Source organism: Trichosurus vulpecula, chromosome 5 (assembly GCF_011100635.1).
Source record: "Trichosurus vulpecula isolate mTriVul1 chromosome 5, mTriVul1.pri, whole genome shotgun sequence".
NCBI classification, from domain to species: Eukaryota; Metazoa; Chordata; class Mammalia; order Diprotodontia; family Phalangeridae; genus Trichosurus; species Trichosurus vulpecula.
In genome coordinates, this window is record NC_050577.1 from 234,498,571 (window position 1) to 234,526,106 (window position 27,536).

Here is a 27,536-nt window from a genome sequence, read left to right on the forward strand (position 1 = left end):
TATATCACAAGGTAATACTTGTAACTCAACAGCCTTATCAACATAAGAGCAGTTAGAAGGAGTATATGTAGACAGAAGGTGTGGATATATGGTGACTTCCATGGGATGATACTCCCCAGAAAAAAACAAATAAAGGGGTGAGAAAGAAAATTGCACTGGAAGAAGATGGAGAGGGGAAATTGAATGTGATAAATTATCTGACATAAAAGAGGCACAGAAAAGCTATTAGAATGGGGGAAAGATGGGGGATTGGGGTGGTGGGCAAAGCTTAAACTTTACTCTCTTCAAAATTGGCTCAAAGAGGAAATAATATACACACTTAGTTAGATATAGAAATCTATCTTACCCTATAAGAAAGTAAAAAGGGATGAGAATAATAGAAGGGGAAAGTGAGACTGATAAAAGGGATGGTATATTGGGGAAGGTGGTTATCAGAAGTAAAACATTTGTGAGGAGGGAAAGGGTAAGGAGTAAGAGGGGAGGATAAACAAGTGAAAAAAACAGTCTGGAGGGAAATACACAGTTAGTTATCAAAATTATGAATGTGAATGGATGGAACCCTCCCTCCACCCCTTAAAATGGAAGCAGATAGCAGAAAGGATAAAAAACCAGAATCCTACAATATGTTGTTTATGAAAAATATATTTGGAGCAGAAAGATACACACAGGGCAAAGGTAAGGGGCTGGAACAGAATCTGTTATCATGCTTCAGCAGAAGCAAAGAAAACAGGGGTAGCGGTCATAATCTTGGATAATGCAAAAGCAAAAACAGAACTAATTAAAAGAGATAAAGAAACTATATCTGCTGAAATGTATCATAGACAATGAAGTAATATCATTACTAACCATATATGTACCAAATGGTATAACATCTAAATTTTAAAGAAGTTGAATGAGTTACAGTAGGAAATAGATAATAAAACTATACTTGTGGGGGACTTCAACTGTCCCCGCTCAGAACTTGATAAATCCAACCAAAAAATAAACAAGAAAGAAGTTAATGAGGTAAATAAAAGTCTGGAAAAGTTAGATATCATAGATCTCTGGAGAAAATCAAATGGGAATTAAAAGGAATATACCTTTTTTCCCAGTACTATATTGCACTTACACAAAATGGGACCATGTATTAGGACATAAAACCACACAACCAAATTCAGAAATGTAGAAATAGTAAAGACATCCTTTTCAGATCATAATGAAATAAAAATTACATTCAATAATGGATAATGACGTAGCAACATTTCGGCTAGCAGCTACTGTGGCCGTGTAAGACCAATAATACCAGCATACAGAAGGGCTGCTAACACAGGTTCTTTGACCTGCTTTTCTAAGGAAAGCAACTTTAAGGGATTAACAATCTCAGTTTATTCAAACATACATATATCATTCACTTAGTTCTTGGGGAAAAGATCATCCTCCTGAACTTCAGAGCAAATTCAAACAAATTACAAACATCAACAGACAGACTTTGTCTGATTCAAATCACAATTCATAGTTACCAGAGAATCACCAACATATATATGGGTTACAAACCTGGGGGTCAGTTACAGCTTGCCTAGAGTCTCAACACTCTTTCCATGAGTGTGCCCCAAAAGTCAAACACCAAACTCCCCTAAATTAAATCCTGTTTGCAGCCCTGAGGGCTCTGACCTCAACTAGGCTGGGTGTGTGAAAGTTCCCCATCCCCAGTATCACATCGTATACAAGGCAATGACTCCTGATTGCCTCAGAGTTGAGAAAGAGCTGAAAAATATTTCAAAACAAAGACAGCAAAAGGTTTCCCACCAATTCAAACAAAGGAGAGGCTTGATAGTCTTAGCATCCCAAAGGGGACAAACAGGAAAAAGTCTGATTACCTTAATATTTCCACCCCTTTTCAGGATCTTTGGCCTAACAATATATAAATTAAATGGCCATGGATCCTGGAATAAAATAGAAGCATTATACATTGCAATCACATTCAGGGAAATATAACAAAATATATCATTCAGTATTATCCCCAAAATACTTGTTTATAATGGACCATCTACCCCTAGGTTAAAGCAAATTAATCTCTTTAGTCATTACAGAGTGTCCAAGTCTTGAGGGTGTGTCCTTCTCCTCACAGGCTTCCTCCTGGCACCCTCAGGTAACAGCATGCTTTAATGAGCAAAATCCCAACACAAAGTCCAAGTATTGTTCTCTTGGGGATGTGTCCTTCTCCACATACTGCTCTAGCACCCCTCTTCCAAGCCCTGAGGGGCAACTGGGCAACAAAGCCAACAGAGTGGGGTCCTGGGGATCTATGGCACTTCCCCCTGCCCCACTATAGTCAACTCCACCCCTCCCTCCTGGGTCCCAAACAGTCCCATGGGAAGGCAGCAGAAAAGCACACTGAGTGCCTTGCTGCAAAGTTTCCATCTTGCCCCAGGGCTGAATTCCAAGCTCCTGGCCCCTCTTGGCTTCTGCTGGAATCCCAATACAGGCAATTCCTCACCTTTGCTCTCACCTCACCAAAGTCAGCTTGAAGGTAGCTCACGATGCTCACCTTTCCAAAGTTCTCATGCAAGCAGTCTTCTACTCTTTCTGGGTCAGCATTTCAGCAGCCACTGTCTGCTTCTTCTTTCTCCTCACCAGCCACTACTGTCAAATCTATGTGAAGGCCATTCTCTACTCCTCTTTCAAAACTCCACATACAATACAATCTTAAGACATTCACCCTTTCAGTACAATCTGGAGCTGGGTTTATCAACTCAAGCCCTGATTCTCACCATCCACACCTCCCACGAGCCTCTGCTAGTTCTCCTCCCGCAGCCTCTGCTCCAGCCTATCTCCTCCCGAGTGCTAGTGGGGTAGGGAGAGGGAAGCAGAGATTACCCCTGGGCTCCTGGGAAACCACTCCCATCACTGCTAATTGCCTGTTCTCCCTCAGGCCTCTGGGGCTCCACAGAACCATAGCCACCACAAGTACAAAGAGCAGCTCCAAAACTGGGCCACATCTGACCACTATCTCAGTAACCCAAAACTCCATACTTTCCTTTTAATCTGCAGATCCTGCATGACTACATCACTTATAGCAACAATGTGTCTAGCAGCTACTGTGGCTGTGTAAGACCCACAACAACCAGCACACAGAGGGCTGCAAACACAGGTTCTTTGATTTGCTTCACTAAGGAAAGTAACTTTAATGGGTTAACAATCTCAGTTTAATCAAACATACATATGTCATTCACTTAGTTCTGGGGGAAAAGATCAGCCCTCTGAACTTCAAGGCAAATACAAACAAATTACAAACATCAACAGACAGACCTTTGTCTGATCAAATCACAATACATAGTTACCAGAGAAGAACGAATGGGTCTGGGTTACAAAGCTGGAGGGTGCAGTTATGGCTTGCCCAAAGTCTCAACACTCCTTTTGTGAGTGTGCCCCAAAAGTCAAACAGGAAGCTCCCCCCAATTATATCCTGTTTGCAGCCCTGAGGGCTCTGACTTCACCCAGGCTGGGTGTATGAAAGTTCCCTATCCCCAGTGTCATATCATATACAAGTCAATGACTCCTGATTGCCTCAGTGCTGAGAAATAGCTCAAGAATATCGAGGGAATCAGTGGAAAAAATGTGAAAGGTCTAGCTATACCAGATTTCAAACTGTATTATAAAGTGGTAATTATCAAACTAATCTGGCACTGGCTAAGTAACAGTGGTGGATCAGTGAAATAGATTAGGTAAAAAATACATTATAATAGATGACCATGATAATGTAGTATATAATAAACCCAAAGATCCAAACTTTTCGATCAAAGACTCATTATTTGGCAAAAACTGCTGGAAAACAAAAACAGTGTGGCAGAAACTAGGTACAGATAACATCACATGCCATATACCAAGATAAGGTCAAAATGGGTACATCATTTACACAGAAAAGTAGATACCATAAGCAAATTAAGAGAGCATAGAATAGTTTATCTGTCAGATTTATGGATAAAGGAAGAATTTATGACCAAAGAAGATATAGAGAGCATTACATAACATAAAATAGATAATTTTGATTACATAAAATTAAATTTGCACAAACAAAACCCATGTAACCAAAATTAAAAGGAAAGCAGAATTCTGGGGAAAAGTTTTGCAGCAAGTCTCTCTCATAAAGGCTTCATTTCTCAAATATGTAGAGAACTGAGTTAAATTTGTAAATACACAGATCATTCTCTAGTTGATAAGTGTTCAAAGGATATGAATAGGCAGTTTTCAGACAAAGAAGGTTTCTATAGTCATATGAAAAAATTCTCTAAATTACTATTTATCCGAGAAACATGAATTCAAACAACTCTGAGGTACCACCTCACACCTATCAGAGTGGCTAATATGACAAAAACAGAAAATGCTGGATGTTGGAGGGGATGTCATAAAACTGGGACACTAATGCATTATTAGTGGAGTTGTGAACTGATCCAACCATTCAAGAGAGCAATTTGGAACTAGCCCAAGGAGCTATAAAACTGTACGTACCCTTTGATGCAGCAATATCACTGCTGGGTCTACATCCCAAAGACATCCCCAAAAAGAAAAAAAAGGATTTATTTGTACAAAAATATTTACAGCAGCTCTTTTTGTGGTGTCTAAGAATTGGAAATAAAAGGGGTGCCTATCGATTGGGAAATGGATAAACAAGTTGTAGTATATGATTATAATGGAATGTTATTGTGCTGTAAGAAATGATGAGTCGAATAGTTTCAGAAAAATCTGGAAAGACTCACATGAAGTGATGCATAGTGAAGTGAACAGTACCAAGAAAACATAGACCATTACAGCAATATTATTTGGTAAAGCACTGTGAATGACTTAGCTATCCCCAGTAATACAATGATCTGAGACGATCCCAAAGGACGAATGATGAGCATACTATCTGCCTCTATAAAAGGAACTGATCTTAACTGAATATAGACTGAAACATGCTATTTTTCACTTTATTTCATTTATTTTCTTTTATTTGATTCTTGTAGAAAATTACTAATTTGGAAGTGTTTTACATAATTGTATATTTATAACCTATATTTGATTGCTTACTGTCTCAGGAAGGGGGGAGGGAACAGGACAGAATTTGGAACACAAAACTTTAAATAAAAATGTTAACAATTTAAGAAAAGGAAAGTTTGCCCTATCTTCTTTAGGTCATACAATGCTGCCTCTGTCTTCACTACTTCTGTTTGTACAGAGTAGATATTTAATATTTATTTCCAATATTCCTATTCATTCAGGATATCAGTGTGACTGGGATGGAGTATTCATGTCAGGACATTCAGAATTTTATTTTTAGAGCTAGAATAGGCTTCAGAGGAAATCTAGTTCAATTTCCTAATTTAACACATCCTGAAACTGAGGCCCAATAAAGTTAAGTTAATTGATCAAGGTCTCATAGAGAATGATAGTAGCAGAGGTGAGATTCCAATCCAGGCCCCCAAACTCCTTATTCAGAATCATTTCCACTGTACTTTTTTTTATTTCTCAGTGGGGAATAAAGGTAGAAAAGTAGTGTAATGTAATCAGGGCAGGATTTTTTTGTTGTTCTTCGCTTTTGGGATGCTAAGGCTGTCAAGTGCCTTTGATGAGCCTGGCCTTTGTTTGAATGGGGCAGGTAAAATGGGATCTTTTATCTTAGTATGCTTCTCAGCACTGGGGAGAGTCATTGATTTGTGTATGATGTGGTGCTTTCCCACACCCTGGTGTTAGTGATTTCTCACACCCTAAATGGTAAGCTTTGAACTCTCAAGGTCCTGAACAGGGTATATGTACTGGAAGGTTAGTGTTTGACTTTTGGGGGTACACTCATTGAAGGGGTGACAAGACTCTGGGCAAGCCGTTGATACAACACCCCTCCGGCTTTGATAACCCAGACAGATAGATATTGGTGCTTCTCTGGTAACTGTATATTGTTATGAATAGCCTGGTTTGTGTTATTTGCTCTGTTCATAATGTATGCTTGTAATTTCTGTTTGTATTTGCCCTGAAGTTCAGGGGGCTGATCCTTTCCCCCTGAACTAAGTAAATGATATATATGTATGTTTAATTAAACTGAGATTGTTAACTCCTTAAAGTTGCTTTCCTTGGAAAAGCAGATCAAACAACCTGTGCTGGCAGCCCTCCCTGTGTGCTGTTGTTGTTGGCCTTACCCAGCCACAGTAGCTGCAAGTAACATTGTTGTTACAAGTAGACCGAGACTAGATTGGAAAAACTAAAGGCATATCCTTCAACTCTGAAATAATTTATATGAAAGTTATAGCAAGCTTAATGACTTTTTAGGATTGGTTCTCCTGGAGAGCTAGGGGTCCAAAGGAGGTTTAGTTCTGTCTGCTTTTCTTTTGAAGTTTTTCATATGTAAACAACACCAAATCTTGGTAAGTAAAAAGTAATATGCAAATGAGAAGATTAGCATGTGTATGTTGGGTCTATTTGCACTAAATGTTTCAATGTTCATTTCTATTCTGATTTTGTTGTGCTCACTCATGTCACAATGATTGACAACCTGTTTTCTTGATCTTGAACTGTTCAAGTAGAGTTAACGAATTTTGATTTTTAGACAAAAATATGTGTGTTTCTTGATGCATAGCAAGTGTAGACAAATTGCTTGCTTACCCCCTATTCCCTTTTTTGGTGTACATGCAGAGTTTGGCTAGATGCCATATTGACTATATGGTACATCTCAACTTTGATGTTTTCTCTCTAAAACAATTATAGGAGTGGTGGTGGTTTGGAGCTTTGCATAAACTGTTCTGAATTTCCAAGACTTAGCCAATTTCAGCATTACCTATATCCTTTAATCTCTCTAAAATTCTTACTTCTATTTACTGAGCCATGATAAATTCAAAGTCACACATATATCAGTTGCAGAATGAGATATTATGTAGTTCTTGCTGTCTATCCCTTCTTTGAGCTTAGAGTGAAAGGTTATCTTAAGCTGGGGTACCTAAAGCTTTATGAAAAAAATAAAGAAAAGAGAGAGAAAGTTATTTGCAATTACCAGAAAAGGTAATGTCATTATTTATTATCTTTTCTTTTAAGTGACTTTGGGAAAGACACTTAATCCCTTGGAGCTGTAATGTCATCATCTTCCTCCTTTTTCTTAACATTTCTGTGGTTGTAGTGTTCAGAGGATGAGTCTTTAAAAACAAACAATTCTTTATATAGAACCCTTCAAGTTTTCTTAAACCTATTCCATACACTCAACTAATGAGACATTTTGCAATGGGATGTCCACAGTACAACTGTAAGACAGCAATCACAGCAGAAGTTAATTCCACTATAATTGCCAAATATATGCCCAGAGAGTACCATTCAGAAAGAAATGAAGTTAAATATGTTCTGTAGATTGTAAGCTTAGGTAGTCAAAGCTTAATGCTGGAATGGGCCATGGAGATCATCTATTCATTTCCATATTGCTCTTTAAAGCACTATTGCACACTTGCATCACAATGGGACAGAAGGATAAAGATGTTATAGCCCAACTGAGACCATCTGCCCAGCTACCATCTGGTTGACCTTTCTGTGACTTAACAGGTGGAAGGTGCCCAAGTATAGAGAAAAACTTAATGAAGAGCTTAAATAACAATGAATTTACCCAAGAAATTACTTTGAGTTTTTAATAATGAGACTTTTATCGATTGTATTTCTTAAACTCAGTTTTGAAAATTCAATTTGAAATAACTTCATTTTTCAATTTTCCCTACAGTTAGCTCATTTCTAGCAAATAAGAAAGAAATGATAGATTAGATCTGAACAGATAAACTTTTTTCTTTCACATATAAAAACACACACTTACTGTATATGATGTTGACTCTAATTTTTCATTGCATCAAGGAAAATCCTCTTCAAGATTAACTACTCAGTGTAGAGTAGGACATTTCCTTTGCAATATAGGTAACTACTACTCAGTGTAGAGTAGGACATTTCCTTTGCAATATAGCTAACTGCATACATTTTTTGAATTTTTCAATATAATATGCATATGCAATCTGCTTTGGAATTTCCAAGATTAATGTGCTCAGCATAGGGGGGAATACACATCTTGAGCTCTGCCTTTGGATCCTACTCTCATAACAGACCAGTTAGGAAAGAGAAATTTAATAACAGTAGTTGACTGACATAAAATATTGAGGTAACTATTGAGGAAGAGACATGTGGCATAGAATTGTTGTTCATGCACCAAGTCCAAATAAATGTCATCTGTTTGGCAGCTAGGTGGCACAGTGGATGGAGCACTAGACCTTGATTCAGGAATACCTGAGATCAAATCTGGCCTCAAACACTTACAAGCTGTGTGACCCTGGCCAAGTCACTGAACATCATTTGCCTCAGTTTCCTCATCTTTAAGATGGGGATACTAAGAGTACCCACCTCCCAGGGCTTTTGTGAGTATTAATAAGGTGATAATTGTAAAGGGCTTACCACAGTGCCTGGCAGATAGTAAAAGCTATTTAAATGTTTTTTATTATTATTATTGTTATTATTATTATTATTAATATCATCTCCATATACTCATGAGTCAGTCCAGGGCCTACTTCTTGAACAAATCCACAGAAAATCCAAACTCTAAGGTGAGGGAAGGTCTAAGCCTGGGGTGGGGAACCTGAGGACCTGAGGCCACATGTGGCCTTGGCCACATGTGGCCTCAGGTCCTCAGGTTCCCCACCCCTCATAAGCTTTAGGGTTCTTTACAAATGGAAATGTTTTCTTCTCTCTTTGTGTTACCATACTCCAGAGAGTTGGTTGTGCCTCACTGTTTCATTAGATCTAGAAACTATCTTGCTCTTACCTCTCCACTTCTCATCTACTCCTGTCAAGACCTAGAAGCTCCTCACTTCTATATGTTACTTCAACATCTGACATCCCTGGAAGCTTTGTTCTACTCCTGTTGGGCTATTCAACACATTTTCAGCTTTGTTATAAGAAGTCTAGCTAGGTCCCAACCAGATCACTCAAACGCCTTTAGGCTTCCAGAATGACTTTCCTCAATGGTAGGTCCACAGACTTTATTCCTTTCTGAGTTTATAGAGTCAGAGATTTTACTGCTAGAAAAGATCACAGAAGAGCATCTTCTCCCAAATTCCCTAATTTGAGAAATGAAGACAATGCGTCTTGTGGCACTTAAGTGACTCTCCCAAGATTACACAAGTAGTAAATGATGGAGCTAGCATTTAAGCTCAGAATTTCTGACTCCAGGGCTTCATGTCACAGCACTTTCCTGGATTCCTTTCAACCCTTCCTTGCCTCAGAGGGGAAGACAATATATCCTATATATAGTCAGCACCTATTTATGCATATTTCTGCATCTGGAAGTAAACATTGTTCTGCTTTCCCCTTATTTTTTGACCTGACAAATGAGACCAGGCAAATCATCTTGAAGCTCTGATAGGCCTCAAGAAGGCATTTGAAACTTTGGAAGTCATTGAACAGGAGCTATAGGCAGCTAGCAGAAAAGTCATTACAGGAAAGTCCATGTTTCCTTGAAATCATCAGGAGTAAAAGTGATCATGACCCTGGAGACTATGTCACAATTTACTATCTTGAATAACTACTTTGATTTGTAGATATAGTTTAGTACTTAGGAATTCATAAGAGGACACAAATTTGAATCTCTCCTCTGATCCTTCCTAGCTCTGTGACCTTGGGCAAGTAACACAACCAATCGGGCATCCATTTCCTGATCTATAAGATGAGCTTTGGATCTTATCATCTCTAAGCTCCCCCTTAGTCTGTAAACCTTTCATCCTAAGAGCAGAATGTTAGTAGCCTGGACATGGAGTCAGGCCTGGGTTGGGCTGGACTCAGTCTTAGCCTCAGCCTCATTCTGGTCTCGAATGATACTTCATAGCAGAGCGATCCTCATTTCACATCTCTCAGCCTCGGTTTCTTCATCTGTACAATGAGGATGATTATAGTTAGATACCTGTCAGTCTAGTTGTTGTAGGGCTCAAATGAGTTAATGTAAGGAAAACACATGGCCGATCGTTGACTGGTACAGAAGTGCCAAGTTAGTTATTATTGCTGCTACCGCTGTGCTTACTTATCATTCTTATCAAGATTTCTATTATCGTTTACTTCTTTGTTTTTTCTTTTTCTTATTCTTACCATTTTGTTGAAAATCTTTATTGTTTTTGTTCTCATTTTGTTTTATTTTGTGGTAATTCTTCTAATTGTTCTGACTTATTTATGGTTCTTTTTGTCAATTTGCTTTGACTATTGTGGTTTTTCATTGTTTGATGTTATTATTTGTTGTCATTGTCTTTGTTGTTGTTTGCTATTATTGTGATTGTTGGTTCTTGGTGCCATTGTAATGGCAATTATTATTGATTGTTGTATTTGTGTGCCACAACCATATCATTATTTTTTATTTGTCAGGATTATTGTTGTTGTCAAAGCCTTTGTTATTGTTATAATTGTTGTCATTGTGCCAACACTGACTTGAGATGGTAAGGGGTCATTTGGGTTTAAATAATTTCCATACTGAGAGTTTCTCTTCATATCCACAAATGTTATATATATATATATACATATATATACATATATATATACATATATATACACACATGTATATATGTGTATACGTGTGTGTGTATATACATACATACACACACACACATATATATACATATATATATATACATATATATATATATATATATATATATATACATATAGTGGAAAGAAGAAAATTTTGTTATATTAGGAAATAGATACTAAGAGGATGAGAAGTCCATAAAGTAAGGAGCCAGGACTGGGAAAAGAGGCCACATATATAAAGTAGGCAGGTGGTGGGCACAGAGATATTAGATTAAAAAAAACCATGGTCTAAAGTTTAAAATGGCTGAAACAAGGAGGATTGCAAGACTGAAAGACAAAGAACAAGGTAGATCCACGAAAGGACCAAGAATCTATCCAGGAATCAGGAGATTCCCAGCAAAGCACAGGCAGCAGGAAAACAGGTTTCTTGCTCCTGAAACAGTTGCTGACCAAACCTTTAATGCATTTATTCACCTCTTATCCCAGTGAGAGACAGTCTTGAGTGAGCTTGGAATGGAATCTTTCAGGCAATGATAATAGGATGATATTCCTAATATTAATAACTTGTATCATGTTTTATGATTTTTGATGGACCAGATATATTATTCCTCCTATGTAAGGATCTCCCTGAGAGGAAACTCTACTAGGCAATGCCACCGGACATGTATTTAGCATCTTACAGTCTTGGAGAATGGATAGACACAAAGAGAGGTTAAGTAAGTTACCCAGAGTCAGGTAGCCACCATGTGTTAGAAGCAGGACCTGAAATGAACAGAAACCATAGCATCATGGGATGAAAGGATAACAAAGTTAGAGCTAGAAGAGTCCTTAAAGATCATCAAACTCAAATGCCTCATTTTATAGATGAGAAAACAGTCAAACTGATGCTATGTTGTTTTTTCAGACTCCCTTAGCTAGGGTAGAACCATTCTTGTCCAGTGCCCTTTTCTTTATACTGTTCTGAAAACAGCAGACTGAATGGTGAGTTGTAAGCTGGAGAGCAGTCATAGTACCCTGGCAGAGATTGTTTCCTGATATATTGCTTAGAGGAATATTCACATGCAATGTCCCTGAACCTGTCACACCCAATGCATGACACTTTTTCATAGAGTATTGGGTGTTCAGCGTTAGGAAGCAAAGGGAAGAATGAGAAGAGCAAAGGAGGAAGCTTCAAGAGCATGAAGATGATGCCCTATATATGAAGTGACAGAGACAGATACAGAGACAGAGGGACAGAAACTGAGACATTTGGGCAATAATTGTGGTAGCATGGTCCATAGTTGGCGCTGTCAATTCCACTCTGCTCTGTGCTGGTTTAGCTGATATTAGAAATGGACAGAGGTCCTGTTCAGTAAACAGAGAATCAAGACTGGGGAAATCATTATCACCTTATGTGTTCTATTTTACTCTTGATTATAGGTCCAGATAATAACTCCCAAATTTTATCTCCAACTGAGGACAAGCCCTCTTGGCCACATGAGTCATACCTCTTATGGAAACTGTATTGCACATTTTCCATTGCCCTCTTAAGGGAGGACTCAAACGATACCCTCTTTCTCTTTCGGAGAATCCCTGCCTTTCAACTTAGCCAATGTCTGATAGAACTTTCAGAGTATAGATAAGCAGTAGGTACAACCATTTTATTTTTACACAATGTTCACTGTCCTTGTTATTTTTTTTACTGCATAATATATCTAAGCCGGTTTTGCTTCTGAGTCATCTTTATTATAAGGCATACCTCATTTTATTGAATTTTGTTTTATTGTGCTTCTGAGATATTGTGGGTTTTTTTCTTACAAATTGAAGGTTTGGAGTAAGACTGCATCCGGAAAGTCTATTGGCTCTATTTTTTTCAATAACATTTGTTCACATTGTGTCTCTGTGTCATCTTTTGGTAATTGTCACAATATTTCAAAATTTCTCATTGTTATTATATCTGTTATGTTGATCTGTCACTAGTGATCTTTGATATTACTATTTTAATGGGTTTTGGGCTCCACAAACCTTGCCCATATAAATTGTTGATGTTTCGTTGTTTCAGTCATGTCCAACTCTTTGTGACCTCATTTGGGGTTTTCTTGGCAAAGGTACTGATGTACTTTCCCATTTCCTTCTCCAGCTCGTTTACAGATGAGAAAATGGAGGCAAACTGGGTAAAATGATTTGCCCAGGGTCACACAGCTACTAAGATCTGAGGCTGGGTTTGAACTCAGGTCTTCCTGACTCTAATCCTGGAACTCTAGCCATTGAGCCCCCTAGTTGCACTCCACCCATACAAGATGGCCAACTTAATTGATAAATGTTGTGTGTGTTCTGACCGCCCTACTGACCAGTTATTCTCTATCTTTCTCCCTCTCCTTGGGCCTCCCTATTCCCTGAGACAAAACAACTTTGATATTAGGCCAATTAACAACCCTACAATGACCTCTAAGTGTTCAAATGAAATGAATCAATGAGCAAACTTCTTTGGTATCTTTTTTTAAGAAATGTCCATAGATACCCCAACCTTTAGCAACCACCACCCTGGTAAGTCAGCAGCCACCAATATAAAGGCAAGACCCTCCACCAGCAAAACAGATCAAGATTTTGCTGAAGGCTCAGATGATGGTTACCATTTTTTTAGCAATAAAGTATTTTTTAAAATAAGGTATGTACATTGTTTCTTTAGACATAATACTATTTCCCACTTAATATAATACAGTATAATGCAAACATAACTTTTAGATGCATTGGGAAATCAAAAGTTTTGTGTGACTTACCTTATTGCAGTGGTCTGGAACCAAACTCTCAACATCTCCAAAGCATGCCCATACTAAATTTATAGAACTATGGCTCAGTGAACTATAGAAAGTGCACCACAGTTATGAGTTAGAGTTTAGCCAAAGGATAGAAATTCAGAGTGCTCATAGTTGGGTCATATCTACCAACTCTCTAAGGATAAGTTATCCCTGCCCTACTGAAAGAGACAGAACTAATAGATAGAAGTTCATTCACTGTCTGAGAACCATAGATAGCTTGGGATCTCCTTAGAACACTCACTCAGCAGGGTACATTCATGAACGACCAGGATGATGGTGGGATTTCACAAAACACAGATTTTTTTTTACCAGACAGGGACAAATGAGCAGCTATCAATTACATTTAGTGGTTAAACATTCATTGGTTCAATAAGCATTTATTAAATACCTACTACGGGCAGGTGCTGTGTGAAGTACTGGGGATATGACTACAAAATCGCTCCTGCATTCAAAAATCCTAGATTTAGAGCAGGAAGAGAACCTGGGAGGCCATATAGTCCAATCCCTCATTTTCCATTTTAGGTGACTGAGGCCCAGAGGGGTGGGTGACTGCCCAGGGTTACACAGATACTAAGTGACAGAAGAACGATTTAATTCCAGGTCCTCAGACCTCAGACCAGTGTTTGCTTTTTCCTTATATTCTCTTGGATAGAAAGGATAGATGTAAATTAGAACTTGAGATTTTAAGTTCTTTGAAAACAGTGTCACTGTCTTTTCCATCTCTGTATCCCAACCGTGGTATCATACATAATAGAATTTAATATTAATTAATATTGATATTAATAGAAAAATATCTTCATACAGCACTTTGAGATTCGCTAACTTTACACTTTTATCTAAATTGATAATGTTAATAATTGATAATGTTAAATCTCATTTAAGGTTGAATTCAGTTGAAGACAGGTGCTAGGTACCAAGGAAGGGGTAGATAGAAGACCAGAGCAAAGAAGAGTGTCAAGGTTCACTCTTTTCTTGAAAGAAAACAAACAAACTCAACAACAATAACATGAATTTAGGATTCTTTTCTGTTCTCTAAAAGCATTTTTAGCAATAAAATCCAATTTAAATGAAACAGTAAGGCAATGATAACAATATAGATGATAATTGTCAAAATGCCTATGTGGTTTTGTATCACAAAGTATACAAGACTCTCCACGTAGAAGGTAGAAGAAGTAATCCAATTATTCAAACACCAGAGAACCATATCCCGTAACCAAATGCTCTGCTCCCACAGCCAGTCAGTCAACTTCATCATAACAGTAAGGAACCCAAAACATTCCATACAGAATATCACAATATGGAGCCTCACCATCCCAAAACCTCTCCAACCCCCTGCTGGGGTCTTCCCCAAAACCAACTCACAGTACAGCTAAGTCAGTTCTACCCTGCTCAGTTCTAACCATCATGAGGGCAGCCATTAGCAGCCACTAGTAGCCATAACATCTTTTTCTCTCTTTGTACAGGTAGGAAAACATTACTTAAGAAGAATATCTCTTCTTATTTTATATTAAAGTTTATAATGATTCTATTCTTTTCTTATTATATATTTAAGCTTTATTATTTGTCCAAAATGAAAATAGTTTTAAAAATCTCCTGTGATCATAAGATTTATGTAAATGAGGGTGCTTCATTAGGGAGAAAGTGAAATCGTGCTCATATTGGAGTCTCTCTTTTGATGAAGGACTTCCCATAAACACTGCCATTTTTTGAGGTTTCACTTCCACAGCACTAGGGGCACTAAAAGGTTCCCTACAAAGTTCAGAACAACTATCATCGTGATATCTCAGCACAGCCTTATTAGGGATGCACCTGGTTTGTCAGGAAGTCATCTTAGAGACCATCTGGGGCTCAGGTGCTTTCCCCTGTGCTGATATACAGGGAATCCCCAAAAGGAGATGGCCACCCTAGTTTCTCCATTAATAAAGCAAAGATGATACAGAGAGGAGTTTCAGTTCTGTGTTCAACTAGTTGAGAATTTGGTCCCAAATGACAGACCCACATATATTGATAGTGCAGTAAAGGCAAGAAAAATTAGGCTGTAGTTCATGGAAACTTCACATCTTTCATTTAGCCTCATTGTATTTTCTGGTCGTGGATGAAGGTAGGTAGAAAAGAGCAGCAGCCTTGACATCCAGGGGCTGCTCAAGTAATGAGTGGTTATTTTTAGAATCTTCCCTCTGTGATTTATGTTCTGTTTGTATGCCCTGTGAATTGAGCTGTGCGGGAGCTGGTTTGTGATACAGAAAGACACTAGAGTTGACTTAATGTAGACTGAATGTATTTCTGCTTCTAGAGCCATTCCACGAATACATTTGGCTATTTATAAAATGAACAGTAATTAGACATGTTAAACTCTCATCTTAAGAAAGTCTGGTTTTTTTCCCCCGCTAGTTCTTAAATGAAGTCATTCAGACCAGGAGATATGAGGTGGATTTGACAAAATGTTTTATGGTAGAACTAATCTGATAATGCTGTTATTGGGTACTGGTCCCACCTTTACAACTAGGTTGTCCTGTGGGTTTTCATAATGTAAACTTGCCATAATTTGGAGCATGTGGTTTTCCCTGATACGCAACTGCATCCAGGCAAACATGATCCATGTAATAGTAACTGACTACTTGACTAGTAACAAGTACTTATATACATAACAAACAGGTAAAATTAGTATGAGGTCAGTGGAATGTTTATCAGCATTGGGTATTGGGAGGTTACAGGAATGTTTCCTTTGACAAAGTGTGCTTCCTCCCTCAGTGACTTATCATCCATGCCCAATTTTTCACCAGTCCATTACAGTATGCACAGAGATTGACTTCCTAGGCTGCCATCACAATGATTCCGTGGCAACCCAACCCTAGAGTCTACCTCCCACCCACCCTTCCCAACTCTTACTGGGGCAAGATTGATGTTCCACTCAGTGTCCTATTGAGCCTGTACTTGGGCAAATTACTTAACCTCTCTGGGGCTCAATTTCCTCAACTATACACTGAAGAGGTTGGGCTAGATGGTCTCTAGAGTTCTATCCAACTATAAATTTCTTTTCCTATTGTCCTTCGGGCCACTCCTACCACTGTGTCCCCTAACACACACACACACACACACACGCACACAAATACATTATACCCTTATTTAAACTTTGTCACTCATCTCCCAAAATGAATTCCTCCTAAATATAATAATCTCTATTTATGTTAACAAAAGTCTCTAAAATTTAAATCACAATGAATATAAGCTAATTTCTCTAGGGTGGTATTTTTATGAGTAATGTAAAGGGTCAAAACCAATATCTGAGTTACTGAAGAAAAATAAATAACAACCTCATTTTTTCCCCTTAAACTATCTAGACCATTCATCTATCTTGGACCAAATAAAGATATGTTTGAATTAATCTAAATCCTATTTCATAAAAGTTCCACTCTGAATATAGTATAATTATAATGCCATGGGACTTAGAGGAAGGCCCTACCACCACTTGGTTGGAGGGTTTATGAGACCATAGACAAGAGTCAAAAAGATTGGGAAGGCAGGAATGGGCTATGACCTACATTGTTGGTGAGGGTACTCACCTTGATGATATCGTAGATCCACCGAAATGCTAAATAGTCACGTATATTTACTCATATACATATATTTCATTCATTCAGCCAACAAACTTTATTAAGCTCTATATTCCAGGCACATGTATTTTTACTGTTATTTATAAACCTTGAAAATAAACACTGTATTAAATGCTGATGATTGGAAGACAACCACGTATGGACCAAGAGAAGAGTTGTTTATGTGCTGATTTATTATTTTTTGAATGAATGATGTCTTAGGAATCCAGCCAGTCAATTAGCATTTATTAAGGTCCTATTATGTACTAGATGCTGTGATAAATACTAAAGATATAGTAAGTATATATTCCAATTTTCAGGGGACCATTTTTATTTATGTTGCAGTATTATGACTTATTAAAGGCAAAGCACACTCATTGGCATCTAAATATAAAAAATATTGTAATTTAACAAACATTTATTGAGCACCTACTATTTGAGAGGCACTATAATGACAAGTACCAATTTTATGCTATTTCTTATTTGGCATTAGGTGCAGTACTGCTCCCTTTCATTTGAATATACAATTGAAAGTTGATGGTCTTTGACTATTTTTTTTAATTTCCTCCTCACTATTGTTCCTTATCCAAAAAAATAAATTTCTTTTTCATTTAGACTGAATTTTTCTTTCTGCTATAACTCACAGCTTTCAAACATCCTCATTCTTTCTTTTTGCTTCTGGGGAAGAAGAGGCAGAAACATCCAATCTTCCACCCTTACTCACAAAGCCAGGGAGCTTGACTTTGATTCCTTGCCAAATTCTAGTATGCATTATTAAAGATATGGTTTGTTAACACTTGGTAAGAGTAGCAGAGAGCACCACAAGCCAGAGTTGTTTCATTATCCTGATGTGTGTAATAAGAGGGCAGTAAGGTATTGTGGAACATCTCCTAGACCTAGGGACAGAGATGTGGGGTTTCAATCTCTTTTCTCTTTCTGTATGACCTTGTGCAAGTGGCCTAATCCTCTGAGCTTGTTTATACATATATATATATATATATATATATGTGTGTGTGTGTGTGTGTGTGTGTGTGTGTATGTATATGTATATATATATGTATATGTATATAAAATAAATGATGTTGGATAAGATTATGCCTTAAAGTCCCTTTCCAATTTAAGTCCTATGATTTTTATAATGTCATGCCATACTAAATCCATTTCCCTTTCTTTTGATAGGTTAATGAAATGATAGATCAGACCAATGCTATAGATAATAAAGTATATATGTACTTGAATTAATGCAAGACTTTTGAAGTCCCAAAAGTCCTTGTGAATGAGATCAAGATATAGTGATGTTTAGCATCTCCCAATATAAAAATTGTCAGTTGACATGTCAAGAAATTCTAGTTTTTAGGAAGAAGGATCCTAATTGTACAATTCTTTTACCTCCTCAGCTCTAGACAAACAGACTTTGAAAAAAAAAGTGGGTAGCAAAAGGCTAGGATATAGTTTGTTAGGTAGATTTGGAACTGACTTTAAAAAATAGACCTAAGAAGTAACCAGAGGTATGTCTCTAGCAGATTGACCAAAGAATATATGTATAACCATGTTCCATTCAACATTTTGTCAATAACTTTAATGAAGGATTAATTAGATGACACTTTTACCATTTTTGTGGATGATATGAAACTAGAGGAAATAGCTACCATATTGGAAGACAGATTCTGAAAGCAAAAAAAATCTTCCAGACTAGAAACATAGACTAAATTTAATAAGATATATTTCAATAGAGGTCAATGTAAATTCTTATTCTTGGATTAAAAATATCAACTATATAAATATAGCTTGGGGAGAATTTGGCTAGAAAATAATTCATGTGACAAAAACCTGGAGAGATCTAGTAGACTGCAAATTTAATGTGAGTCAGTATTGAGATGGGTGGAACCGTCAAACCAATTGTGATATTAGACGGCATTATTTTTAAGGAGTTTATAAGCCCAGTGAACTCTCCCCTAATTTGACCACATCTCATATTTTGTCTTCAGTTATGTAAGTTACATCTTAGGAAGGAAAATTAGCAAATGAAGGGGATTCAGAAAAGAATAAATGAGGTGATTAGCTGATATTTGGCACTTCCCAATATCCTAATTATCAGTTGATGTTGCTAAATTTTAGATTTTAGGAAGACAGAGCCTAATGATACAATTCCTCCAACTCCTTGGCTGGAGAGAAACCCATAGGGTTTTTTGGGGAAAAAGTGGATAGTGACTACTGAGGAGGCAACTTTCCATAGTTAATCAGTAGTGGTCTCTTCGGTTATTCAACAGTTGCTTACAGAGGAACAATGGCTAAAACAGCAATAGTGGGTGACATGTAGTACTTTAAGCTTTACAAAGCATTTCACGTACGTTATTTCATTTGATAGTCACAAAAATCCTGTGATGCAAATGTTATCTCAGGTTATAGAGGAGGAAATTGAAGCTCGGACATGTCAAATGACTTGTCCAGGGTCAGATAGCTAGAATGTGTCTTGAAGTGGGATTGAAAATCAGGTCTTTCTGACTCTGAGTTTCAAATTCTATCTACTTATCAATAATGCTCTCTCTCTCTCTCTCTCTCTCTCTCTCTCTCTCTCTCTCTCTCTCACACACACACACACACACACACACACACACACACACTCTCCCACTCTCTTTTGTTCTTTGTCTCTCTCCCTGCCTCCCCCGTGTGTCTCTCTCTCTCTGTGTCTCTCTCTCTGACTCTCTCTCCTTCCCTCCCTTTTCCGCTCCTCCTCCCTTCTCATCTCTTCCTACCCTTTATTGTGGCCAGGTCAAAGGTTCTTCAATGCTTTTTGGACTTGGCTCCTCTTCTATTTTAAGCACCTCTATATGACATCTAGATTAAACTATCATTTCCTGACTCTAACCATTCTCAACTCTTTCTCTTTGTTCACATTGCTCCCTCTACCTAGAATATTCTTTATCCTCATCTCTGCCTATAGGAATCCTAATCATTCTTTAAGCCTCAGTTTAGGTGGCTCTTCTTCCAGGAAGTCCTCTTTGATCTCTCTAGGCTCCAGTGTCCTCTCCCTTCTCTTAGTTTCTTAATCATTTTGTACTTCTTTTACTCATTTTCACAATTTTCATTATATTATAATAATTTGTAAGTGTATTTATCTTCCCAACTAGAATATATGTACCATGAGATCAGGGTCCATGAATAAAATTCACCTTTACTTTTCTCCCTCCAAGTAACATCTAACAGTAAATCTACAGTCATTATTCAGTAAATATTTACTGAAGGAAGAAATAGAGAAAAAATAGGAAAATCAATCACTTTTCTCTCTTCATCCATTCTTCCTTTTTTTCATTATTCTGTTCTTCCTTCTTAACCAATGTACTAATCTCTGAACTATCACTTCTAACTAAATCATCTGCATGCTGAAGAGGCAGAGACTCCTCAATATACTTTCTTATTCTCCATAGACATTTATTTAGGCATAAGAAACAAATGGGAATTCAGGTCATGGAATAGTATAATCATCAATTTAGAGCTAGAAGGGACCTGGCCATAAGAAATTAGATGAGTAACCTAACACCACAATACAACTTTATCATCCCTTTACTAGTTCTAGATTCAGCATATTTATTTATGGGCAGAACTAAAGACCTGAGCCCTCACCTGATGTGGCAAATTTTAATCTAAGTTTGCAACTCTAAAATGAGCAGATTGAACTTAGTTACCTCTAAGTTTCCTTCCTTTTCCCAATATATCAGGTCTTACTATATGTTTATAAAAATGTTTTAATAATCTCTTCTAATATTTTAATAGCATATCAGTTAAGTACACTATAACTTTGAATGCATACTGTCATACTATTACTCATACAGTCACTTAACTGGGTAATTTTGTGTCTCAGATTCTTTTGAATCTTTCCTGGGAGTAACCTGGACAAGCTGCACAATGGTGCAAGTTCTAATTTTGATTTGGTCAGCATCCTTATCCAGATGGAACACCAGTTCAGGATGCCATGACTGCCATTCCATGAGATTATTTTCACTTTTTCTTCTCCCCAACCACATTTACATGTCCTGCCACTCTTGTTTGATCCTCATGTAGCTTTAGTGACTCTGCTGTTGAGTCTTCAACATTAAAGCACCAGAGTTCTTTGTTTTAAGCACCAGAGTTCTTGATCGATGATGACATAGGACTATGGGTCCAAATGCAGCCCCAGTCACTGGTGGAAAAAATCATCCCTAGTTATATACCTTACACAGGACACAAATAATAATAGAGCATGTTGGGATTCAGACACAGGTCTGAATCTTTTCACTATGACATATATCTCCATGTTGTCCATTAAATTCCATCTAATAAACATTTATCAAGGACCTAATATGGGCAAGTCACTAGGTATCCTGTATATCTTGAATAATAATAATATAATTCAAAATATATTAGAATCATTTGAAAAGTACTGCAGTAGGCCATCCTGGCCCAAGCTCACCTCAGGTTCAACAATAGGAGGAAATGAGACCCTAGTTGTCTATCTAATTCTTAAAAAAGGAATATTACTTAGTCAAAGCAAGGGAAAGACCTTGTAAAGGGGAAAAGGATAATCACTGAGTATATATACTTATTCAAATAAGCACCAATTCAAATGGGCAGCATCTCTTATGCTGGTGTTGGTCATGCTGTCCATCTACAGTCAGAAGCCAGAGGGACAAGCTGGAAACCCTTATACCATAGGAGTTTTTGAACTCAGGCAACCAGGGTGTCACATCAATGTCCTAAGGCTTATTCCCCTGAAACAGCTATGTCTTAAAAACAGTTTTAAGAACTTTTAAAGAAAAAATAACATAACTTCATAGAGTACTTCTCATGGAATGTAATAACACAAAAAGCAGAGATAGGTTTTCATCAATGAACAAGAAAAAAGGACAATTTGTGATGAAACTAGACAGCATTCCTTAACTGCAAATAGTGGCATAAACTCTTTAGTTGATAAGAATTAATCTTTATGGACTCATGTCCAAGATACATAAAGAACAGATTCAAACTTATAAGAATAAAAGTAATTCCTCATTTAATATATGGTTAAAGGATATGGACAGTTTTCAAAGGAAGAAGTACAAGCTACCAACGATAATGAGAAAAATTCTCTAAGTCATTAATAATTAGTGAAATGGGAGGCAGAGCCAAGATGGTGGCTGGAAAGCAGGAACTAGCATGAGCTCCCCGCCAAGTCCCTCCAAAAACCTATAAAATGGCTCTGAACCAATTCTAGAACTGCAGAACCCAAAAAATAGCAGAGGGAAGCAGGGCTCCAGCCCAGGACAGCCTGGATGGTCTCTGGGTGAGGTCTATCCCGCACGGAGCTGGGAGCGGAGGACAGCAGAGCCGAATGTAGGCTGCTCGGACCAACCAGACCAGGAACCAGGAGGAGCGGGCCCTAGCACCCTGAATCAGTGAGCTGCAGCAGTTACCAGACTTCTCAACCCACAAACACCAAAGACAACAGAGAAGGTTAGTGGGAAAAGCTGCTGGGGACAAAGCGAAAAAAGGAGTTCGCAGTTCGGCCACCACCCCAGGGGCAGCGGAGGTGGGACAGCTACAGAACTACAGCTGCAGTTGCTTCCGGCCCCAGGCCCACCCGGTGGGAGGAATTAAGTGGTGGATCAGAGGAGGAGTGAAGAGCCTGCTGAAGATCTAAGTCCAGTCCGGGTTGGGGGTTTTTGGGGAAGGAGGAGTGCTGGTGTGGCAGAGCTGGCACATCCCCCCAAGCTTGGAACATACTTCTCTTAACTCTACAAGTGGTCATACCCTGCTGAAAAACTCAAGGGTCAAGTTAGTTGGCTGGGAATATGGCCAGGCAGCAAAAACACACCCAGATTAAGTCTCAGACTTTGGAATCTTTCTTTGGTGACAAAGAAGACCAAAACATACAGCCAGAAGAAGTCAACAAAGTCAAAGAGCCTACAACAAAAGCCTCCAAGAAAAACATGAACTGATCTCAGGCCATGGAAGAGCTCAAAAAGGATTTGGAAAAGCAAGTTAGAGAAGTAGAGGAAAAGTTGGGAAGGGAAATGAGAAGGATGCAAGAAAACCATGAAAAACAAGTCAATGACTTGCTAAAGGAGAAACAAAAAAATACTGAAAAATATGCTGAAGAAAACACCTTAGAAAATAGACTAACTCAAATGGCAAAAGAGCTCCAAAAAGCCAGTAAGGAGAAGAATGCCTTGAAAGGCAGAATTAGCCAAATGGAAAAGGAAATCCAAAAGACCACTGAAGAAAATACTACCTTAAAAATTAGATTGGAGCAAGTGGAAGCTAGTGACTGTATGAGAAATCAAGATATTATAAAACAGAACCAAAGGAATGAAAAAATGGAAGACAATGTGAAATATCTCATTGGAAAAACCACTGACCTGGAAAATAGATCCAGGAGAGAGAATTTAAAAATGATTGGACTACCTGAAAGCCATGATCAAAAAAAGAGCCTAGATATCATCTTTCAAGAAATTATGAAGGAGAACTGCCCTGATATTCTAGAGCCACAGGGCAAAATAGAAATTGAAAGAATCCACCAATCACCTCCTCAAATAGATCCCAAAAAGAAATCTCCTAGGAATATTGTGGCCAAATTCCAGAGTTCCCACATCAAGGAGAAAATATTGCAAGCAGCCAGAAAGAAACAATTTGAGTATTGTGGAAACATAATCAGAATAATCCAAGATCTAGCAGCTTCTACATTAAGAGATTGAAGGGCTTGGAATACGATATTCTGGAAGTCAATGGAGCTAGGATTAAAACCAAGAACCACCTACCCAGCAAAACTGAGTATCATGCTCCAAGGCAAAATACGGATTTTCAATAAAATAGAGGACTTTCAAGCTTTCTCAGTGAAAAGACCAGAGCTGAATAGAAAATTTGACTTTCAAACACAAGAATCAAGAGAAGCATGAAAAGTGAAAGCAACAGGTCAGGGTAAATGTACCCTGGTGGTTGATTTACTCATTCAGCCATTTGCCAAATAATTTCCTGAATGCTTGGTGCAGCCTAAAATTCAGTGAAGAATGCCTTCAGTGAGCTTACAATCTAACTGGAGAGACAAGACAGAATGTAAACTCCTTAATAATAAGGATTGTTTCAGCCTTTGTATCTGTACCCTGTGTCTAGTCCAGTGTCTGGCACAAAGAAGATGCTTTGAAAATGTTTGTTGATGGACTGATGGATGGATCGATTAAAAGTCTAATAGTAGCACAAAAAAAATTAGTGAAATGGACATTAAAGCAACCCTGTGGTTCTACCTCACATCCATTAGATAGGTAAAGTTGACAAAAAAGAAAAATAAAAAATGTTGAAGGGACTGTGAGGGGGAAAAAGGCCATATTAATGAACTATTGTTGGATCTGACAATGGGTCACCCAATTCTAGAAAGCAATTTGGAGCTATGTCCCCAAAGCTACTAACTTTGTATATCCTTTGATTCAGTGATGCTGCTATCGGTCTACTAACCCCACAAAGATGAAAAGGATCCAGATGTACAAATATATACATACACACAACTACGTTTTTGGGGAAGGTAGAAACCAAATTGGAATCAGGAAGTAAAGAGGTGCATATCACTTGGGGGACAGCTGAGAAAAAATATGGTATATAGGTGTAACAATACAATTGTGACTTAAGAAATGATGAAATGAGTCACTTCAGAGAAATCTGATAAGACTTACACGTAAAGGGGAGTGGGCAGAAGCAGAGTAATTTAGACTATAATACTATGTAAGCAAACAACTTTGAAAGACTTAAGAAATCTGATCAACACGATAAACAACCATGATTCTAGAGAATCAATGATGAAGCACATTAACTACCTGCTGACAGAGAGGTGATGAACAAAATATGCCAAAAGAGATAATTGTTTTGCTTTCTGTTTTCTTTTTCTAGATATCACCAATGTGAGAATTTGTTTTGCTTGGCTACGCTTGTTTGTTTAGAAGGATTTGTTTCTTTTTTATTTCCAAGTATTTTTTTAGTGGAAATGGCTGAAAGGGAGAGAGAAAAAATTGTTCTTAATTTAAAAAAATATTAAATAATCGGTCTTTATTTTTCCCATCCAGTTTTGAGTTCTTTCAGTTACCACTCTAATAGATTCCACCTTGATTTACAGTAGGTCTGTGGTCTGCTCATTGTTCCATTAACCTTTTAGGGGCAGGCCACCTGGGATTCAGCTCCACCCAGACAGAGGATATTTTATTACATTTGTGAATCTACCTGAGAACCCTGTCAACCACACAATATTTAATATTCTTATCCTAGAGATTTAAGAGAATGATTTTATCTCTTAAATTGGAGTATTTTTCATGTTTTAAAATTTTCTACCAGTGCCAAGTACAAATTACTTCACACATTTTGTGGGGTCATTTTGTCCCATGAGATTAAAACGTTTTACCCATTTAAATTCTTGCTCTAATCCTACCTGTTAAAAGTTATTTGTTTTTGTCATTATGGTCATCTTTTCCTGCATGACCTCAGTTCCAGACCTTTAGAAGATTTTAATTAAAATAATGATCTAATTATAGCAGTGACTTTATATTAATGTTGGTGTTCTGTCCCCGTAGTCAAGTCTGAATTTCTTTTTTTTTTTTTTGAGGGGAGAAGGTAGGGCAATTAGGGCTAAGTAACTTGCTCAAGGTCACACAGCTATTAAGTGTCAAGTCTGAATTTCAATTCCCAGAACATTTTCCCTTTTGTAAACAGTAAGAATAATATCCTTATATCATTTTTTACTAGAGCCAATCACCTGCCGTGTTTGTAACAGAGACCATAATCAGATTGCCCTTAGCCCTAATAATCATGAAGTCCATATTTACAAGAAGAATGGGAACTAATGGGTGAAAGCCCATGAACTGAAGGAAAAACAATGGAGAAATCACAGGTGTTGACTGGGCTCCCAAGAGTGATTGAGTTGTAACTTGTGTTGCAGACCATAATGTCTGGAGTCAGAAAGATGGCATCTAGAAACCAACCCTGGTGATCCGGAGCATTAAACATGCATCTACCTTTCTAAAAATGGTCTCCCCTGGCAGATAAATTCACCGTAGGTAGTAGAGCTTGACTGATTTCCATGTGCTACTTTGAGTCTGAAAATGACTGGTGGGTGAGCAAACACATAAAAAAGCCAATTTGTTCTACCGTCCTTAGTTTGTACTGACACCCCAACAAAGTTTTGCTGGTTGCTGGTTCTTGTGACTTTAAATGCAGAGTTTTTTCTGCCTACATTAAAAAAGTTGATGAAAAGCCAGCCAGCACTCCATGGAGTACTAAGATGCCTTTTGGTCAACTGATGTCAGAGTTTGGTGGTACTGGAAGTAGTGGTTGGCTCAGTGGAGTTAGTTTTTCTGCCAATGGGAGCCACCTGGCTTGGACCAGCCATGACAGTACTGTATCAGTTGCCAATGCCTCTAAAAACATGATGGTTTCACAGCTGAAAACAGAGTTCCTCCCACTCTTGAGTGTGCCATTTGTCTCTGAGGATAGGATGGTGGCGGCTGGCCATGACTGCTGCCCAATGCTGTTTGATTATGGTGATCCTGGATCCTTGACCTTCATCTCCATATTAGATATTCCAAAACAGAGCATACAGGGCAACATCTCTGCCATGAAATGCTTCTGAAACATGGACAAGAGAGCCAGGACTGAGGATCACAACACTGCTCTAGATACGCTACACCAAAATAGTATCATCCAAGTGTCTTTTTATGAAGTGGTCAAGCAAGACTGCCACAAATTTTGCACCACTGACATTGATGGAGCAATGACAATTTGGGATTTCCAGATCTTAGAGTCCTCCGTCCAGGAGCTAGGAAACATGTGAAGCTGCATTTCCATTCTCTAGCATGATAGACACTTGACAGAATGCAGCTCCAGCATTTGCATGAAGATGGGAAAGACCCTACTGAAAATCAAAACTGAGAAAATATCCCTTGGAGATTTTTTAAAATAATTTGTGAATGTATTGGTTTTCTTTTTGATTAGCTATTTCATTCCATTCTTGACCAAAGATGCTCTTTAAGTAGTTTGTCATGGGGAGTTGTCACACTAAGTTAAAGGGGAATTTTATGTAAATTATCTGCTAGAAAACTTTTTTAAAAATACAGAAAAAAAAAGAAGTTTGACAGATAGCAGGAGTTGCATCATGCTCGGAAAACAAACACACTTTCACTAAAGATCAAGAGGAAAACCCATTAGCCAAATTTTATGCAAATGGCTCCTTTCTTAAATATCATTTCAATGACTCCATTTAAGGAGGAGTAATTTTTTTGTGTGTAGCATCACTGCAAATTTATCTGTTGTCTACACCATATAACCTCTGAGCATTTAACAGGATTATAGCTTTCTTTACATGATTATATTCTGAATCAAAATGACTTCTTATTAATGTACAAATTTAGTTTAATAATTTATGTTCACTTTAGTTGATATTAATTCCTCAACCTCTGCTTGAGCATAGCTCTTTATGAGTTCAATTTCCAGCCTTGGACAATTCATGTTAATTGATATCGAGTTTTCAAATATAATTTGTTCTTGACCTTCCCCTTGAAAGAAAGAGGAGCATGGCTTTTCTACAGTTTTCAGTATAACGATAGATAATAACTTTCTT

The 27,536-nt window shown here is 37.7% G+C and overlaps 1 pseudogene; it reads left to right on the forward strand.

Moving 5' to 3' along the window:
* Positions 1-1,219: 1,219 nt before the first annotated feature.
* Positions 1,220-26,750, forward strand: LOC118851220 (annotated as a pseudogene).
* Positions 26,751-27,536: the final 786 nt, after the last annotated feature.